We start from the raw sequence: 18,275 nt of genomic DNA on the forward strand, positions 1-18,275 counted from the left end.
CTACTTCCACTGCTGAACAAAAACCCATGATTTTGGACCCTGTTTTCATGCGAAAAGGCTAAAAGAAATGTTTCACGCTTGTTACACTCAAACAGTGTCTCCTCTCATATGCTGAACTGGTCGCATTGTGGATTTGGCCTAAAACATGATTTTGGACAATGTTCATGGAACTCAGCTTAAAACGTACTTGCAGACTTGAAAACCCTTGCCTATTGTAGAGCGCGCCTCCTACTTCCACTGCTGAACGAAAACCCATGATTTTGGACCCTGTTTTCATGCGAAAAGGCTAAAAGAAATGTTTCACGCTTGTTACACTCAAACAGTTTCTCCTGTCATATGCTGATCTGGTCGCAATGTGGATTTGGCCTAAAACATGATTTTGGACAATGTTCATGGAACTCAGCTTAAAACGTACTTGCAGACTTGAAAACCCTTGCCTATTGTAGAGCGCGCCTCCTACTTCCACTGCTGAACGAAAACCCATGATTTTGGACCCTGTTTTCATGCGAAAAGGCTAAAAGAAATGTTTCACGCTTGTTACACTCAAACAGTGTCTCCTCTCATATGCTGAACTGGTCGCATTGTGGATTTGGCCTAAAACATGATTTTGGACAATGTTCATGGAACTCAGCTTAAAACGTACTTGCAGACTTGAAAACCCTTGCCTATTGTAGAGCGCGCCTCCTACTTCCACTGCTGAACGAAAACCCATGATTTTGGACCCTGTTTTCATGCGAAAAGGCTAAAAGAAATGTTTCACGCTTGTTACACTCAAACAGTGTCTCCTCTCATATGCTGAACTGGTCGCATTGTGGATTTGGCCTAAAACATGATTTTGGACAATGTTCATGGAACTCAGCTTAAAACGTACTTGCAGACTTGAAAACCCTTGCCTATTGTAGAGCGCGCCTCCTACTTCCACTGCTGAACGAAAACCCATGATTTTGGACCCTGTTTTCATGCGAAAAGGCTAAAAGAAATGTTTCACGCTTGTTACACTCAAACAGTTTCTCCTCTCATATGCTGAACTGGTCGCATTGTGGATTTGGCCTAAAACATGATTTTGGACAATGTTCATGGAACTCAGCTTAAAACGTACTTGCAGACTTGAAAACCCTTGCCTATTGTAGAGCGCGCCTCCTACTTCCACTGCTGAATGAAAACCCATGATTTTGGACCCTGTTTTCATGCAAAATGGCTAAAAGAAATGTTTCACGTTTGTTACACTCAAACTGTGTCTCCTCTCATATGCTGAACTAGTCGCATTGTGGATTTTGGTTAAAACATGATTTTGGACAATGTTCATGGAACTCAGCTTAAAACGTACTTGCAGACTTGAAAACCCTTGCCTATTGTAGAGCGCGCCTCCTACTTCCACTGCTGAACGAAAACCCATGATTTTGGACCCTGTTTTCATGCGAAAAGGCTAAAAGAAATGTTTCACGCTTGTTACACTCAAACAGTGTCTCCTCTCATATGCTGAACTGGTCGCATTGTGGATTTTGGTTAAAACATGATTTTGGACAATGTTCATGGAACTCAGCTTAAAACGTACTTGCAGACTTGAAAACCCTTGCCTATTGTAGAGCGCGCCTCCTACTTCCACTACTGAACGAAAACCTATGATTTTGGACCCTGTTTTCATGCGAAAAGGCTAAAAGAATTGTTTCACGTTTGTTACACTCAAACAGTGTCTCCTGTCATATGCTGATCTGGTCGCAATGTGGATTTGGCCTAAAACATGATTTTGGACAATGTTCATGGAACTCAGCTTAAAACGTACTTGCAGACTTGAAAACCCTTGCCTATTGTAGAGCGCGCCTCCTACTTCCACTGCTGAACGAAAACCCATGATTTTGGACCCTGTTTTCATGCGAAAAGGCTAAAAGAAATGTTTCACGCTTGTTACACTCAAACAGTGTCTCCTCTCATATGCTGAACTGGTCGCATTGTGGATTTGGCCTAAAACATGATTTTGGACAATGTTCATGGAACTCAGCTTAAAACGTACTTGCAGACTTGAAAACCCTTGCCTATTGTAGAGCGCGCCTCCTACTTCCACTGCTGAACGAAAACCCATGATTTTGGACCCTGTTTTCATGCGAAAAGGCTAAAAGAAATGTTTCACGCTTGTTACACTCAAACAGTTTCTCCTGTCATATGCTGATCTGGTCGCAATGTGGATTTGGCCTAAAACATGATTTTGGACAATGTTCATGGAACTCAGCTTAAAACGTACTTGCAGACTTGAAAACCCTTGCCTATTGTAGAGCGCGCCTCCTACTTCCACTGCTGAACGAAAACCCATGATTTTGGACCCTGTTTTCATGCGAAAAGGCTAAAAGAAATGTTTCACGCTTGTTACACTCAAACAGTGTCTCCTCTCATATGCTGAACTGGTCGCATTGTGGATTTGGCCTAAAACATGATTTTGGACAATGTTCATGGAACTCAGCTTAAAACGTACTTGCAGACTTGAAAACCCTTGCCTATTGTAGAGCGCGCCTCCTACTTCCACTGCTGAACGAAAACCCATGATTTTGGACCCTGTTTTCATGCGAAAAGGCTAAAAGAAATGTTTCACGCTTGTTACACTCAAACAGTTTCTCCTCTCATATGCTGAACTGGTCGCATTGTGGATTTGGCCTAAAACATGATTTTGGACAATGTTCATGGAACTCAGCTTAAAACGTACTTGCAGACTTGAAAACCCTTGCCTATTGTAGAGCGCGCCTCCTACTTCCACTGCTGAACGAAAACCCATGATTTTGGACCCTGTTTTCATGCGAAAAGGCTAAAAGAAATGTTTCACGCTTGTTACACTCAAACAGTTTCTCCTCTCATATGCTGAACTGGTCGCATTGTGGATTTGGCCTAAAACATGATTTTGGACAATGTTCATGGAACTCAGCTTAAAACGTACTTGCAGACTTGAAAACCCTTGCCTATTGTAGAGCGCGCCTCCTACTTCCACTGCTGAACAAAAACCCATGATTTTGGACCCTGTTTTCATGCGAAAAGGCTAAAAGAAATGTTTCACGCTTGTTACACTCAAACAGTGTCTCCTCTCATATGCTGAACTGGTCGCATTGTGGATTTGGCCTAAAACATGATTTTGGACAATGTTCATGGAACTCAGCTTAAAACGTACTTGCAGACTTGAAAACCCTTGCCTATTGTAGAGCGCGCCTCCTACTTCCACTGCTGAACGAAAACCCATGATTTTGGACCCTGTTTTCATGCGAAAAGGCTAAAAGAAATGTTTCACGCTTGTTACACTCAAACAGTTTCTCCTGTCATATGCTGATCTGGTCGCAATGTGGATTTGGCCTAAAACATGATTTTGGACAATGTTCATGGAACTCAGCTTAAAACGTACTTGCAGACTTGAAAACCCTTGCCTATTGTAGAGCGCGCCTCCTACTTCCACTGCTGAACGAAAACCCATGATTTTGGACCCTGTTTTCATGCGAAAAGGCTAAAAGAAATGTTTCACGCTTGTTACACTCAAACAGTGTCTCCTCTCATATGCTGAACTGGTCGCATTGTGGATTTGGCCTAAAACATGATTTTGGACAATGTTCATGGAACTCAGCTTAAAACGTACTTGCAGACTTGAAAACCCTTGCCTATTGTAGAGCGCGCCTCCTACTTCCACTGCTGAACGAAAACCCATGATTTTGGACCCTGTTTTCATGCGAAAAGGCTAAAAGAAATGTTTCACGCTTGTTACACTCAAACAGTTTCTCCTCTCATATGCTGAACTGGTCGCATTGTGGATTTGGCCTAAAACATGATTTTGGACAATGTTCATGGAACTCAGCTTAAAACGTACTTGCAGACTTGAAAACCCTTGCCTATTGTAGAGCGCGCCTCCTACTTCCACTGCTGAACGAAAACCCATGATTTTGGACCCTGTTTTCATGCGAAAAGGCTAAAAGAAATGTTTCACGCTTGTTACACTCAAACAGTTTCTCCTCTCATATGCTGAACTGGTCGCATTGTGGATTTGGCCTAAAACATGATTTTGGACAATGTTCATGGAACTCAGCTTAAAACGTACTTGCAGACTTGAAAACCCTTGCCTATTGTAGAGCGCGCCTCCTACTTCCACTGCTGAACAAAAACCCATGATTTTGGACCCTGTTTTCATACGAAAAGGCTAAAAGAATTGTTTCACGTTTGTTACACTCAAACAGTGTCTCCTGTCATATGCTGATCTGGTCGCAATGTGGATTTGGCCTAAAACATGATTTTGGACAATGTTCATGGAACTCAGCTTAAAACGTACTTGCAGACTTGAAAACCCTTGCCTATTGTAGAGCGCGCCTCCTACTTCCACTACTGAACGAAAACCTATGATTTTGGACCCTGTTTTCATGCGAAAAGGCTAAAAGAAATGTTTCACGCTTGTTACACTCAAACAGTGTCTCCTCTCATATGCTGAACTGGTCGCATTGTGGATTTGGCCTAAAACATGATTTTGGACAATGTTCATGGAACTCAGCTTAAAACGTACTTGCAGACTTGAAAACCCTTGCCTATTGTAGAGCGCGCCTCCTACTTCCACTGCTGAACGAAAACCCATGATTTTGGACCCTGTTTTCATGCGAAAAGGCTAAAAGAAATGTTTCACGCTTGTTACACTCAAACAGTTTCTCCTCTCATATGCTGAACTGGTCGCATTGTGGATTTGGCCTAAAACATGATTTTGGACAATGTTCATGGAACTCAGCTTAAAACGTACTTGCAGACTTGAAAACCCTTGCCTATTGTAGAGCGCGCCTCCTACTTCCACTGCTGAATGAAAACCCATGATTTTGGACCCTGTTTTCATGCAAAATGGCTAAAAGAAATGTTTCACGTTTGTTACACTCAAACTGTGTCTCCTCTCATATGCTGAACTAGTCGCATTGTGGATTTTGGTTAAAACATGATTTTGGACAATGTTCATGGAACTCAGCTTAAAACGTACTTGCAGACTTGAAAACCCTTGCCTATTGTAGAGCGCGCCTCCTACTTCCACTGCTGAACGAAAACCCATGATTTTGGACCCTGTTTTCATGCGAAAAGGCTAAAAGAAATGTTTCACGCTTGTTACACTCAAACAGTGTCTCCTCTCATATGCTGAACTGGTCGCATTGTGGATTTGGCCTAAAACATGATTTTGGACAATGTTCATGGAACTCAGCTTAAAACGTACTTGCAGACTTGAAAACCCTTGCCTATTGTAGAGCGCGCCTCCTACTTCCACTGCTGAACGAAAACCCATGATTTTGGACCCTGTTTTCATGCGAAAAGGCTAAAAGAAATGTTTCACGCTTGTTACACTCAAACAGTTTCTCCTCTCATATGCTGAACTGGTCGCATTGTGGATTTGGCCTAAAACATGATTTTGGACAATGTTCATGGAACTCAGCTTAAAACGTACTTGCAGACTTGAAAACCCTTGCCTATTGTAGAGCGCGCCTCCTACTTCCACTGCTGAATGAAAACCCATGATTTTGGACCCTGTTTTCATGCAAAATGGCTAAAAGAAATGTTTCACGTTTGTTACACTCAAACTGTGTCTCCTCTCATATGCTGAACTAGTCGCATTGTGGATTTTGGTTAAAACATGATTTTGGACAATGTTCATGGAACTCAGCTTAAAACGTACTTGCAGACTTGAAAACCCTTGCCTATTGTAGAGCGCGCCTCCTACTTCCACTGCTGAACGAAAACCCATGATTTTGGACCCTGTTTTCATGCGAAAAGGCTAAAAGAAATGTTTCACGCTTGTTACACTCAAACAGTTTCTCCTGTCATATGCTGATCTGGTCGCAATGTGGATTTGGCCTAAAACATGATTTTGGACAATGTTCATGGAACTCAGCTTAAAACGTACTTGCAGACTTGAAAACCCTTGCCTATTGTAGAGCGCGCCTCCTACTTCCACTGCTGAACGAAAAACCATGATTTTGGACCCTGTTTTCATGCGAAAAGGCTAAAAGAAATGTTTCACGCTTGTTACACTCAAACAGTGTCTCCTCTCATATGCTGAACTGGTCGCATTGTGGATTTGGCCTAAAACATGATTTTGGACAATGTTCATGGAACTCAGCTTAAAACGTACTTGCAGACTTGAAAACCCTTGCCTATTGTAGAGCGCGCCTCCTACTTCCACTGCTGAACGAAAACCCATGATTTTGGACCCTGTTTTCATGCGAAAAGGCTAAAAGAAATGTTTCACGCTTGTTACACTCAAACAGTTTCTCCTCTCATATGCTGAACTGGTCGCATTGTGGATTTGGCCTAAAACATGATTTTGGACAATGTTCATGGAACTCAGCTTAAAACGTACTTGCAGACTTGAAAACCCTTGCCTATTGTAGAGCGCGCCTCCTACTTCCACTGCTGAACAAAAACCCATGATTTTGGACCCTGTTTTCATGCGAAAAGGCTAAAAGAATTGTTTCACGTTTGTTACACTCAAACAGTGTCTCCTGTCATATGCTGATCTGGTCGCAATGTGGATTTGGCCTAAAACATGATTTTGGACAATGTTCATGGAACTCAGCTTAAAACGTACTTGCAGACTTGAAAACCCTTGCCTATTGTAGAGCGTGCCTCCTACTTCCACTACTGAACGAAAACCTATGATTTTGGACCCTGTTTTCATGCGAAAAGGCTAAAAGAATTGTTTCACGTTTGTTACACTCAAACAGTGTCTCCTGTCATATGCTGATCTGGTCGCAATGTGGATTTGGCCTAAAACATGATTTTGGACAATGTTCATGGAACTCAGCTTAAAACGTACTTGCAGACTTGAAAACCCTTGCCTATTGTAGAGCGCGCCTCCTACTTCCACTGCTGAACGAAAACCCATGATTTTGGACCCTGTTTTCATGCGAAAAGGCTAAAAGAAATGTTTCACGCTTGTTACACTCAAACAGTGTCTCCTCTCATATGCTGAACTGGTCGCATTGTGGATTTGGCCTAAAACATGATTTTGGACAATGTTCATGGAACTCAGCTTAAAACGTACTTGCAGACTTGAAAACCCTTGCCTATTGTAGAGCGCGCCTCCTACTTCCACTGCTGAGTGAAAACCCATGATTTTGGACCCTGTTTTCATGCAAAATGGCTAAAAGAAATGTTTCACGTTTGTTACACTCAAACAGTGTCTCCTCTCATATGCTGAACTGGTCGCATTGTGGATTTTGGTTAAAACATGATTTTGGACAATGTTCATGGAACTCAGCTTAAAACGTACTTGCAGACTTGAAAACCCTTGCCTATTGTAGAGCGCGCCTCCTACTTCCACTGCTGAACGAAAACCCATGATTTTGGACCCTGTTTTCATGCGAAAAGGCTAAAAGAAATGTTTCACGCTTGTTACACTCAAACAGTTTCTCCTCTCATATGCTGAACTGGTCGCATTGTGGATTTGGCCTAAAACATGATTTTGGACAATGTTCATGGAACTCAGCTTAAAACGTACTTGCAGACTTGAAAACCCTTGCCTATTGTAGAGCGCGCCTCCTACTTCCACTGCTGAACAAAAACCCATGATTTTGGACCCTGTTTTCATGCGAAAAGGCTAAAAGAATTGTTTCACGTTTGTTACACTCAAACAGTGTCTCCTGTCATATGCTGATCTGGTCGCAATGTGGATTTGGCCTAAAACATGATTTTGGACAATGTTCATGGAACTCAGCTTAAAACGTACTTGCAGACTTGAAAACCCTTGCCTATTGTAGAGCGTGCCTCCTACTTCCACTACTGAACGAAAACCTATGATTTTGGACCCTGTTTTCATGCGAAAAGGCTAAAAGAATTGTTTCACGTTTGTTACACTCAAACAGTGTCTCCTGTCATATGCTGATCTGGTCGCAATGTGGATTTGGCCTAAAACATGATTTTGGACAATGTTCATGGAACTCAGCTTAAAACGTACTTGCAGACTTGAAAACCCTTGCCTATTGTAGAGCGCGCCTCCTACTTCCACTGCTGAACGAAAACCCATGATTTTGGACCCTGTTTTCATGCGAAAAGGCTAAAAGAAATGTTTCACGCTTGTTACACTCAAACAGTGTCTCCTCTCATATGCTGAACTGGTCGCATTGTGGATTTGGCCTAAAACATGATTTTGGACAATGTTCATGGAACTCAGCTTAAAACGTACTTGCAGACTTGAAAACCCTTGCCTATTGTAGAGCGCGCCTCCTACTTCCACTGCTGAGTGAAAACCCATGATTTTGGACCCTGTTTTCATGCAAAATGGCTAAAAGAAATGTTTCACGTTTGTTACACTCAAACAGTGTCTCCTCTCATATGCTGAACTGGTCGCATTGTGGATTTTGGTTAAAACATGATTTTGGACAATGTTCATGGAACTCAGCTTAAAACGTACTTGCAGACTTGAAAACCCTTGCCTATTGTAGAGCGCGCCTCCTACTTCCACTGCTGAATGAAAACCCATGATTTTGGACCCTGTTTTCATGCAAAATGGCTAAAAGAAATGTTTCACGTTTGTTACACTCAAACTGTGTCTCCTCTCATATGCTGAACTGGTCGCATTGTGGATTTTGGTTAAAACATGATTTTGGACAATGTTCATGGAACTCAGCTTAAAACGTACTTGCAGACTTGAAAACCCTTGCCTATTGTAGAGCGCGCCTCCTACTTCCACTGCTGAACGAAAACCCATGATTTTGGACCCTGTTTTCATGCGAAAAGGCTAAAAGAAATGTTTCACGCTTGTTACACTCAAACAGTGTCTCCTGTCATATGCTGATCTGGTCGCAATGTGTATTTGGCCTAAAACATGATTTTGGACAATGTTCATGGAACTCAGCTTAAAACGTACTTGCAGACTTGAAAACCCTTGCCTATTGTAGAGCGCGCCTCCTACTTCCACTGCTGAACGAAAACCCATGATTTTGGACCCTGTTTTCATGCGAAAAGGCTAAAAGAAATGTTTCACGCTTGTTACACTCAAACAGTGTCTCCTCTCATATGCTGAACTGGTCGCATTGTGGATTTGGCCTAAAACATGATTTTGGACAATGTTCATGGAACTCAGCTTAAAACGTACTTGCAGACTTGAAAACCCTTGCCTATTGTAGAGCGCGCCTCCTACTTCCACTGCTGAACGAAAACCCATGATTTTGGACCCTGTTTTCATGCGAAAAGGCTAAAAGAAATGTTTCACGCTTGTTACACTCAAACAGTGTCTCCTCTCATATGCTGAACTGGTCGCATTGTGGATTTGGCCTAAAACATGATTTTGGACAATGTTCATGGAACTCAGCTTAAAACGTACTTGCAGACTTGAAAACCCTTGCCTATTGTAGAGCGCGCCTCCTACTTCCACTGCTGAACGAAAACCCATGATTTTGGACCCTGTTTTCATGCGAAAAGGCTAAAAGAAATGTTTCACGCTTGTTACACTCAAACAGTTTCTCCTCTCATATGCTGAACTGGTCGCATTGTGGATTTGGCCTAAAACATGATTTTGGACAATGTTCATGGAACTCAGCTTAAAACGTACTTGCAGACTTGAAAACCCTTGCCTATTGTAGAGCGCGCCTCCTACTTCCACTGCTGAACGAAAACCCATGATTTTGGACCCTGTTTTCATGCAAAATGGCTAAAAGAAATGTTTCACGTTTGTTACACTCAAACTGTGTCTCCTCTCATATGCTGAACTAGTCGCATTGTGGATTTTGGTTAAAACATGATTTTGGACAATGTTCATGGAACTCAGCTTAAAACGTACTTGCAGACTTGAAAACCCTTGCCTATTGTAGAGCGCGCCTCCTACTTCCACTGCTGAACGAAAACCCATGATTTTGGACCCTGTTTTCATGCGAAAAGGCTAAAAGAAATGTTTCACGCTTGTTACACTCAAACAGTGTCTCCTCTCATATGCTGAACTGGTCGCATTGTGGATTTGGCCTAAAACATGATTTTGGACAATGTTCATGGAACTCAGCTTAAAACGTACTTGCAGACTTGAAAACCCTTGCCTATTGTAGAGCGCGCCTCCTACTTCCACTGCTGAACAAAAACCCATGATTTTGGACCCTGTTTTCATGCGAAAAGGCTAAAAGAAATGTTTCACGCTTGTTACACTCAAACAGTTTCTCCTCTCATATGCTGAACTGGTCGCATTGTGGATTTGGCCTAAAACATGATTTTGGACAATGTTCATGGAACTCAGCTTAAAACGTACTTGCAGACTTGAAAACCCTTGCCTATTGTAGAGCGCGCCTCCTACTTCCACTGCTGAACGAAAACCCATGATTTTGGACCCTGTTTTCATGCGAAAAGGCTAAAAGAAATGTTTCACGCTTGTTACACTCAAACAGTGTCTCCTCTCATATGCTGAACTGGTCGCATTGTGGATTTGGCCTAAAACATGATTTTGGACAATGTTCATGGAACTCAGCTTAAAACGTACTTGCAGACTTGAAAACCCTTGCCTATTGTAGAGCGCGCCTCCTACTTCCACTGCTGAACGAAAACCCATGATTTTGGACCCTGTTTTCATGCGAAAAGGCTAAAAGAAATGTTTCACGCTTGTTACACTCAAACTGTTTCTCCTCTCATATGCTGAACTGGTCGCATTGTGGATTTGGCCTAAAACATGATTTTGGACAATGTTCATGGAACTCAGCTTAAAACGTACTTGCAGACTTGAAAACCCTTGCCTATTGTAGAGCGCGCCTCCTACTTCCACTGCTGAACGAAAACCCATGATTTTGGACCCTGTTTTCATGCGAAAAGGCTAAAAGAAATGTTTCACGCTTGTTACACTCAAACAGTGTCTCCTCTCATATGCTGAACTGGTCGCATTGTGGATTTTGGTTAAAACATGATTTTGGACAATGTTCATGGAACTCAGCTTAAAACGTATTTGCAGACTTGAAAACCCTTGCCTATTGTAGAGCGCGCCTCCTACTTCCACTACTGAACGAAAACCTATGATTTTGGACCCTGTTTTCATGCGAAAAGGCTAAAAGAATTGTTTCACGTTTGTTACACTCAAACAGTGTCTCCTGTCATATGCTGATCTGGTCGCAATGTGGATTTGGCCTAAAACATGATTTTGGACAATGTTCATGGAACTCAGCTTAAAACGTACTTGCAGACTTGAAAACCCTTGCCTATTGTAGAGCGCGCCTCCTACTTCCACTGCTGAACGAAAACCCATGATTTTGGACCCTGTTTTCATGCGAAAAGGCTAAAAGAAATGTTTCACGCTTGTTACACTCAAACAGTGTCTCCTCTCATATGCTGAACTGGTCGCATTGTGGATTTGGCCTAAAACATGATTTTGGACAATGTTCATGGAACTCAGCTTAAAACGTACTTGCAGACTTGAAAACCCTTGCCTATTGTAGAGCGCGCCTCCTACTTCCACTGCTGAACGAAAACCCATGATTTTGGACCCTGTTTTCATAGGAAAAGGCTAAAAGAAATGTTTCACGATTGTTACACTCAAACAGTTTCTCCTGTCATATGCTGATCTGGTCGCAATGTGGATTTGGCCTAAAACATGATTTTGGACAATGTTCATGGAACTCAGCTTAAAACGTACTTGCAGACTTGAAAACCCTTGCCTATTGTAGAGCGCGCCTCCTACTTCCACTGCTGAACGAAAACCCATGATTTTGGACCCTGTTTTCATGCGAAAAGGCTAAAAGAAATGTTTCACGCTTGTTACACTCAAACAGTGTCTCCTCTCATATGCTGAACTGGTCGCATTGTGGATTTGGCCTAAAACATGATTTTGGACAATGTTCATGGAACTCAGCTTAAAACGTACTTGCAGACTTGAAAACCCTTGCCTATTGTAGAGCGCGCCTCCTACTTCCACTGCTGAACGAAAACCCATGATTTTGGACCCTGTTTTCATGCGAAAAGGCTAAAAGAAATGTTTCACGCTTGTTACACTCAAACAGTTTCTCCTCTCATATGCTGAACTGGTCGCATTGTGGATTTGGCCTAAAACATGATTTTGGACAATGTTCATGGAACTCAGCTTAAAACGTACTTGCAGACTTGAAAACCCTTGCCTATTGTAGAGCGCGCCTCCTACTTCCACTGCTGAACGAAAACCCATGATTTTGGACCCTGTTTTCATGCGAAAAGGCTAAAAGAAATGTTTCACGCTTGTTACACTCAAACAGTTTCTCCTCTCATATGCTGAACTGGTCGCATTGTGGATTTGGCCTAAAACATGATTTTGGACAATGTTCATGGAACTCAGCTTAAAACGTACTTGCAGACTTGAAAACCCTTGCCTATTGTAGAGCGCGCCTCCTACTTCCACTGCTGAACAAAAACCCATGATTTTGGACCCTGTTTTCATGCGAAAAGGCTAAAAGAATTGTTTCACGTTTGTTACACTCAAACAGTGTCTCCTGTCATATGCTGATCTGGTCGCAATGTGGATTTGGCCTAAAACATGATTTTGGACAATGTTCATGGAACTCAGCTTAAAACGTACTTGCAGACTTGAAAACCCTTGCCTATTGTAGAGCGTGCCTCCTACTTCCACTACTGAACGAAAACCTATGATTTTGGACCCTGTTTTCATGCGAAAAGGCTAAAAGAAATGTTTCACGCTTGTTACACTCAAACAGTGTCTCCTCTCATATGCTGAACTGGTCGCATTGTGGATTTGGCCTAAAACATGATTTTGGACAATGTTCATGGAACTCAGCTTAAAACGTACTTGCAGACTTGAAAACCCTTGCCTATTGTAGAGCGCGCCTCCTACTTCCACTGCTGAACGAAAACCCATGATTTTGGACCCTGTTTTCATGCGAAAAGGCTAAAAGAAATGTTTCACGCTTGTTACACTCAAACAGTTTCTCCTCTCATATGCTGATCTGGTCGCAATGTGGATTTGGCCTAAAACATGATTTTGGACAATGTTCATGGAACTCAGCTTAAAACGTACTTGCAGACTTGAAAACCCTTGCCTATTGTAGAGCGCGCCTCCTACTTCCACTGCTGAACGAAAACCCATGATTTTGGACCCTGTTTTCATGCGAAAAGGCTAAAAGAAATGTTTCACGCTTGTTACACTCAAACAGTGTCTCCTCTCATATGCTGAACTGGTCGCATTGTGGATTTGGCCTAAAACATGATTTTGGACAATGTTCATGGAACTCAGCTTAAAACGTACTTGCAGACTTGAAAACCCTTGCCTATTGTAGAGCGCGCCTCCTACTTCCACTGCTGAACGAAAACCCATGATTTTGGACCCTGTTTTCATGCGAAAAGGCTAAAAGAAATGTTTCACGCTTGTTACACTCAAACAGTTTCTCCTCTCATATGCTGAACTGGTCGCATTGTGGATTTGGCCTAAAACATGATTTTGGACAATGTTCATGGAACTCAGCTTAAAACGTACTTGCAGACTTGAAAACCCTTGCCTATTGTAGAGCGCGCCTCCTACTTCCACTGCTGAACGAAAACCCATGATTTTGGACCCTGTTTTCATGCGAAAAGGCTAAAAGAAATGTTTCACGCTTGTTACACTCAAACAGTTTCTCCTCTCATATGCTGAACTGGTCGCATTGTGGATTTGGCCTAAAACATGATTTTGGACAATGTTCATGGAACTCAGCTTAAAACGTACTTGCAGACTTGAAAACCCTTGCCTATTGTAGAGCGCGCCTCCTACTTCCACTGCTGAACAAAAACCCATGATTTTGGACCCTGTTTTCATGCGAAAAGGCTAAAAGAATTGTTTCACGTTTGTTACACTCAAACAGTGTCTCCTGTCATATGCTGATCTGGTCGCAATGTGGATTTGGCCTAAAACATGATTTTGGACAATGTTCATGGAACTCAGCTTAAAACGTACTTGCAGACTTGAAAACCCTTGCCTATTGTAGAGCGTGCCTCCTACTTCCACTACTGAACGAAAACCTATGATTTTGGACCCTGTTTTCATGCGAAAAGGCTAAAAGAAATGTTTCACGCTTGTTACACTCAAACAGTGTCTCCTCTCATATGCTGAACTGGTCGCATTGTGGATTTGGCCTAAAACATGATTTTGGACAATGTTCATGGAACTCAGCTTAAAACGTACTTGCAGACTTGAAAACCCTTGCCTATTGTAGAGCGCGCCTCCTACTTCCACTGCTGAACGAAAACCCATGATTTTGGACCCTGTTTTCATGCGAAAAGGCTAAAAGAAATGTTTCACGCTTGTTACACTCAAACAGTTTCTCCTCTCATATGCTGAACTGGTCGCATTGTGGATTTGGCCTAAAACATGATTTTGGACAATGTTCATGGAACTCAGCTTAAAACGTACTTGCAGACTTGAAAACCCTTGCCTATTGTAGAGCGCGCCTCCTACTTCCACTGCTGAATGAAAACCCATGATTTTGGACCCTGTTTTCATGCAAAATGGCTAAAAGAAATGTTTCACGTTTGTTACACTCAAACTGTGTCTCCTCTCATATGCTGAACTAGTCGCATTGTGGATTTTGGTTAAAACATGATTTTGGACAATGTTCATGGAACTCAGCTTAAAACGTACTTGCAGACTTGAAAACCCTTGCCTATTGTAGAGCGCGCCTCCTACTTCCACTGCTGAACGAAAACCCATGATTTTGGACCCTGTTTTCATGCGAAAAGGCTAAAAGAAATGTTTCACGCTTGTTACACTCAAACAGTGTCTCCTCTCATATGCTGAACTGGTCGCATTGTGGATTTGGCCTAAAACATGATTTTGGACAATGTTCATGGAACTCAGCTTAAAACGTACTTGCAGACTTGAAAACCCTTGCCTATTGTAGAGCGCGCCTCCTACTTCCACTGCTGAATGAAAACCCATGATTTTGGACCCTGTTTTCATGCAAAATGGCTAAAAGAAATGTTTCACGTTTGTTACACTCAAACTGTGTCTCCTCTCATATGCTGAACTAGTCGCATTGTGGATTTTGGTTAAAACATGATTTTGGACAATGTTCATGGAACTCAGCTTAAAACGTACTTGCAGACTTGAAAACCCTTGCCTATTGTAGAGCGCGCCTCCTACTTCCACTGCTGAACGAAAACCCATGATTTTGGACCCTGTTTTCATGCGAAAAGGCTAAAAGAAATGTTTCACGCTTGTTACACTCAAACAGTGTCTCCTCTCATATGCTGAACTGGTCGCATTGTGGATTTTGGTTAAAACATGATTTTGGACAATGTTCATGGAACTCAGCTTAAAACGTACTTGCAGACTTGAAAACCCTTGCCTATTGTAGAGCGCGCCTCCTACTTCCACTACTGAACGAAAACCTATGATTTTGGACCCTGTTTTCATGCGAAAAGGCTAAAAGAATTGTTTCACGTTTGTTACACTCAAACAGTGTCTCCTGTCATATGCTGATCTGGTCGCAATGTGGATTTGGCCTAAAACATGATTTTGGACAATGTTCATGGAACTCAGCTTAAAACGTACTTGCAGACTTGAAAACCCTTGCCTATTGTAGAGCGCGCCTCCTACTTCCACTGCTGAACGAAAACCCATGATTTTGGACCCTGTTTTCATGCGAAAAGGCTAAAAGAAATGTTTCACGCTTGTTACACTCAAACAGTGTCTCCTCTCATATGCTGAACTGGTCGCATTGTGGATTTGGCCTAAAACATGATTTTGGACAATGTTCATGGAACTCAGCTTAAAACGTACTTGCAGACTTGAAAACCCTTGCCTATTGTAGAGCGCGCCTCCTACTTCCACTGCTGAACGAAAACCCATGATTTTGGACCCTGTTTTCATGCGAAAAGGCTAAAAGAAATGTTTCACGCTTGTTACACTCAAACAGTTTCTCCTGTCATATGCTGATCTGGTCGCAATGTGGATTTGGCCTAAAACATGATTTTGGACAATGTTCATGGAACTCAGCTTAAAACGTACTTGCAGACTTGAAAACCCTTGCCTATTGTAGAGCGCGCCTCCTACTTCCACTACTGAACGAAAACCTATGATTTTGGACCCTGTTTTCATGCGAAAAGGCTAAAAGAATTGTTTCACGTTTGTTACACTCAAACAGTGTCTCCTGTCATATGCTGATCTGGTCGCAATGTGGATTTGGCCTAAAACATGATTTTGGACAATGTTCATGGAACTCAGCTTAAAACGTACTTGCAGACTTGAAAACCCTTGCCTATTGTAGAGCGCGCCTCCTACTTCCACTGCTGAACGAAAACCCATGATTTTGGACCCTGTTTTCATGCGAAAAGGCTAAAAGAAATGTTTCACGCTTGTTACACTCAAACAGTGTCTCCTCTCATATGCTGAACTGGTCGCATTGTGGATTTGGCCTAAAACATGATTTTGGACAATGTTCATGGAACTCAGCTTAAAACGTACTTGCAGACTTGAAAACCCTTGCCTATTGTAGAGCGCGCCTCCTACTTCCACTGCTGAACGAAAACCCATGATTTTGGACCCTGTTTTCATGCGAAAAGGCTAAAAGAAATGTTTCACGCTTGTTACACTCAAACAGTTTCTCCTGTCATATGCTGATCTGGTCGCAATGTGGATTTGGCCTAAAACATGATTTTGGACAATGTTCATGGAACTCAGCTTAAAACGTACTTGCAGACTTGAAAACCCTTGCCTATTGTAGAGCGCGCCTCCTACTTCCACTGCTGAACGAAAACCCATGATTTTGGACCCTGTTTTCATGCGAAAAGGCTAAAAGAAATGTTTCACGCTTGTTACACTCAAACAGTTTCTCCTGTCATATGCTGATCTGGTCGCAATGTGGATTTGGCCTAAAACATGATTTTGGACAATGTTCATGGAACTCAGCTTAAAACGTACTTGCAGACTTGAAAACCCTTGCCTATTGTAGAGCGCGCCTCCTACTTCCACTACTGAACGAAAACCTATGATTTTGGACCCTGTTTTCATGCGAAAAGGCTAAAAGAATTGTTTCACGTTTGTTACACTCAAACAGTGTCTCCTGTCATATGCTGATCTGGTCGCAATGTGGATTTGGCCTAAAACATGATTTTGGACAATGTTCATGGAACTCAGCTTAAAACGTACTTGCAGACTTGAAAACCCTTGCCTATTGTAGAGCGCGCCTCCTACTTCCACTGCTGAACGAAAACCCATGATTTTGGACCCTGTTTTCATGCGAAAAGGCTAAAAGAAATGTTTCACGCTTGTTACACTCAAACAGTGTCTCCTCTCATATGCTGAACTGGTCGCATTGTGGATTTGGCCTAAAACATGATTTTGGACAATGTTCATGGAACTCAGCTTAAAACGTACTTGCAGACTTGAAAACCCTTGCCTATTGTAGAGCGCGCCTCCTACTTCCACTGCTGAACGAAAACCCATGATTTTGGACCCTGTTTTCATGCGAAAAGGCTAAAAGAAATGTTTCACGCTTGTTACACTCAAACAGTTTCTCCTGTCATATGCTGATCTGGTCGCAATGTGGATTTGGCCTAAAACATGATTTTGGACAATGTTCATGGAACTCAGCTTAAAACGTACTTGCAGACTTGAAAACCCTTGCCTATTGTAGAGCGCGCCTCCTACTTCCACTGCTGAACGAAAACCCATGATTTTGGACCCTGTTTTCATGCGAAAAGGCTAAAAGAAATGTTTCACGCTTGTTACACTCAAACAGTGTCTCCTCTCATATGCTGAACTGGTCGCATTGTGGATTTGGCCTAAAACATGATTTTGGACAATGTTCATGGAACTCAGCTTAAAACGTACTTGCAGACTTGAAAACCCTTGCCTATTGTAGAGCGCGCCTCCTACTTCCACTGCTGAACGAAAACCCATGATTTTGGACCCTGTTTTCATGCGAAAAGGCTAAAAGAAATGTTTCACGCTTGTTACACTCAAACAGTTTCTCCTCTCATATGCTGAACTGGTCGCATTGTGGATTTGGCCTAAAACATGATTTTGGACAATGTTCATGGAACTCAGCTTAAAACGTACTTGCAGACTTGAAAACCCTTGCCTATTGTAGAGCGCGCCTCCTACTTCCACTGCTGAACAAAAACCCATGATTTTGGACCCTGTTTTCATGCGAAAAGGCTAAAAGAATTGTTTCACGTTTGTTACACTCAAACAGTGTCTCCTGTCATATGCTGATCTGGTCGCAATGTGGATTTGGCCTAAAACATGATTTTGGACAATGTTCATGGAACTCAGCTTAAAACGTACTTGCAGACTTGAAAACCCTTGCCTATTGTAGAGCGCGCCTCCTACTTCCACTACTGAACGAAAACCTATGATTTTG

The sequence above is a fragment of the Coregonus lavaretus genome (genome assembly GCF_964263955.1).
Source record: "Coregonus lavaretus genome assembly, chromosome: 26".
NCBI classification, from domain to species: Eukaryota; Metazoa; Chordata; class Actinopteri; order Salmoniformes; family Salmonidae; genus Coregonus; species Coregonus lavaretus.